A 3528-nucleotide genomic window follows, 5' to 3' on the forward strand; every position below is an offset into this window, starting at 1 on the left:
CAACTAGGCTGAGAATATCATGAATAAATGTGATCGAAAAGACTAGCGAGACGAGGGTCATTAGAAGTGTCTCAGAAACAGAAGAGCATGTGTGAAACAATGTTTGAATGTGACGGAGGCGAGAGATGCACTCAAAGATAAAGAGTAGTACTGAAGAAGTAAGTAAAAGGTAATATGTTTCCTGAAATAACTACAAATGAGGTTTTTTTCGCATTACCGATTGAACGATTCTAAAAGTAACCTCAAAATTCATGGTTTCCCTTGACACAGCGTTCAAGTAAAATCCTTGACCACGAATAAACGAAAGCAGAATGCTGATCACGGCCGCGCGTTAAAGCTGGAGGCGAGAGCGGAGGAAAGGAATTAGTATACGCAGGCCGAGGCGTGCCTAATCAGCTTTGTTAAGTGCCTTCTGAGGTGAACTTCCGGGACCATCCTCCTCTTTTTGTTTGCGCTTACCAGAGAGCCACGCCAATTCATTATCTTCGCCTTCAAGAATAAACCTAAAGGAATGCTGCGGCTCTCAGATAAGGACGAAAAACGGCATGTCTTCTTTGCTGTTTTCTCCAAACCGTCATGTATAATAAAGGGCGGCTGGAGGGAGGTTTTCATTAAAGGCATGACTTTAACGGAACAAAAAAAATACTGCGATACTGCTACTAAACTCATTAGGGCATCATTTTGGACGCATGGGTGGAAGTCGCTCAAGTTGTCTTTCATTTAAATTGCCCTCATTCTCGTATGATGTATGACTTAATTTGTATTGGTCATCTTGTGTGGTGAGCGCACTTTTCTCTGGACAGTAACTGTATGGCAATTCATGAGAATGCATCCATTTGGGCTATTGTGAAAAGTTAAAATTCCATCCGCTCCTTAACTTTGGAATGCTTAATACGCTGATTTTATGTCTTTAGAGTATAAAAATATTCTGTGACAATGTAATTTTCCCTCTAATTACGAACGAGTTTGGTTGTAGCGATAGACTTCAGTGTACCTCGCAGAAGTTCATATTTGTCTAATTATAATACGTATTTATTGATGAATTTAGACAGTGGAGATTTGACGATAGATGAATAATTACTGGGAAATGGGAATTTATGGATAATTTTTGTCTATCAAGAAACTTCACAGAATCAGGAGGGAAAAAATGTGACCTAAATGAAAAGCATCCAAGGATTCTCACTTGAGCATCTAATATGGCAGACTACTACATTGTGATGGGAGTGCAGAACACGGTTCTTATTTTATAATAGATCTTTAGCATTATAAGCTCCGAAGTTAGACCAAAATATCACCCGATAACTCTTGTCAGCCTTGAAATTCGTTCCCTTATATTTTTCCCGGGTATCCTGTGGAATACGTACGTAAGTAAAGCAACGATTTTCACGAAACGAAAGTTTCACTGCTTCTCTTCCCATCTTTCGTAATAGCCTGCGTTGAAAACATAGCAAGTCGGAGTTAATGAGCGTGCGTAACAACTTGAAGCCTCCCATAAGAAAAATTGAAGTGGCAGGTTTAATTTGTACGAGGATGAAATATTGCACGAAAGATGTTTTTGACCTTGAGCAGATAGGAAATAATCAGTTGCGAAATTTGCGGGGCTAGCAACTTACGCATCTCACGGATTATAGACTGTAAGGGGAAAGGAAAACCAGAGATACTTGTGTTTTTCAAGCTTTTTCCTCGTGAGATGCTAGAATATTGTCATCTGGACCTCGATGAAATAAAGCCAAAAAGAAGAGACCTGTGGTGGAAGTAGAGAAGGTTTTTATTTGAGATAAAGTGATTGAGATAGTGACATAGAGAGAAAATAGCTGTCAGTGTTAATTAATTTAAAGCCAAAATTATTATTAGAGGATGTGGCAGGGGGTTATAGTACATACCAGACTACTTTTGACCCAAATTACTTCCCTCGCCTAGCGCAGTCGGACAACGTTATTCTGATCCCTTAGATTTAACATATCATATTTACCACAAACGCTATCTGTTCTACACTTAATCTCTCCAATTTTATTTGCATGATCTCTCCTACCATAATACGATGGGGGTTATAATACATTTTCGACATCACTGCTAAAGAGACGTCCTTTCAATTTCTGCTTGAGATTTAATCTGTAGTTTAACCTTCGCTCCGTGAGTGATTCCCAGCCTAGCTGCTTTCATGTTTTGGATACGCTGCTAAGTTTATCATGGCAACGTTTTACAAATCTAGCTCCTATGCTGCACCCGATCCAATTCGGCAATTAATCCAACTTCGTGAGGATCCCATATACTTGCAGCATATTCTAAATGAGGCCTAACTAGCGAGAGATAATATTTCTCTTCGACCTTTTCATCACATTTACCTTGTTCTCTTCTAAAAAATTCTAATTAACCCAATTGTTTCGACTCTCAATCCAATGATGAACTTCTTTGCAGAATGAAATATAAACAGATTTTGCATTATCAAACCAAAGAATTTCTAAAAATCCATGCGTCAAACAACTCAGACTGATTCCAACAGCCCGATAGGTCACAGATACATCTTCTTGATTCGGACAATCCGAAAAGATTTAATTTTGCGGATACGGTCCACAAGATGCTTTTAACTCTTACTGATTATTTTAAATGGAAAAAAAGAAATTAAGTAATTTTAACATCGAAGATAGCACATGGAGGCGAAGTTTAAATATTTTTGAAGTCTGTTGAAATGATATACGATCTCACAGCATGTGCCCCTCTATCGCGGAATTATGCTCCTCTATTACGGTAAGTGCCCATCTAAGCCTTCTACGCCCTGCTTTTATTTCATACACACAGTTCATAGTATAATCAGAAATAGTTGAGGCCGAGACTTTGTGAAAATACGATGGGAAGTACAAAAAGACATAATCTTAGTATTCCACTGAAAATATATTATTTTTCAACTCGTTTCGCTGCGTCCTAGCATTTTCAGTACTCTCTTATTACTGTGTGAAGATGTTACCATGTACCTAAACCAGTTGAATCATTTATATATATTTTCTTTCAAATGCAATGTTTTTATTATGTGACTTTCCTTTCGTTGAAATAATATATTTATTCTACCTCCTGATGGAGAAAATTCATGTTGTATTCGAATGATCTCAAATCAAATTGGAATATTGGAGTAAGAGTTGGTGAAAATATCATCGGAATGATAATTATGTGTCATGGGTGATTGAGTTGATTGAGATTTCTCCAAGTGTCCGAATAAGTCATCAAGTCCTTATTGTGATACATCCTTTCGCAAGCTGCTAAAAGTTCGTGGTGATGGTGAATTTAATGGAGGGAAAAAATAAAAAACTACTAAAAGTGAAATGAACTCGAATTGAGAATTAAATTTTATAAAATATTTGAAATTTTATTTGATGGTGTCACATGAAATCTAACCTGCGCTGAAATTCCAGCACGCACGCCAGCAAATAAAAAGATGCACGCATCTCAAGAGGTTTAAAAGACTTCCAGGGTGTGGTTCTGATGTATTTTCATTTCCCAATATCGACTATAGATTTAAAATAAATATCGAGG

Source organism: Hetaerina americana, unplaced genomic scaffold (assembly GCF_022747635.1).
Source record: "Hetaerina americana unplaced genomic scaffold, ioHetAmer1.1.p SCAF_4, whole genome shotgun sequence".
NCBI classification, from domain to species: Eukaryota; Metazoa; Arthropoda; class Insecta; order Odonata; family Calopterygidae; genus Hetaerina; species Hetaerina americana.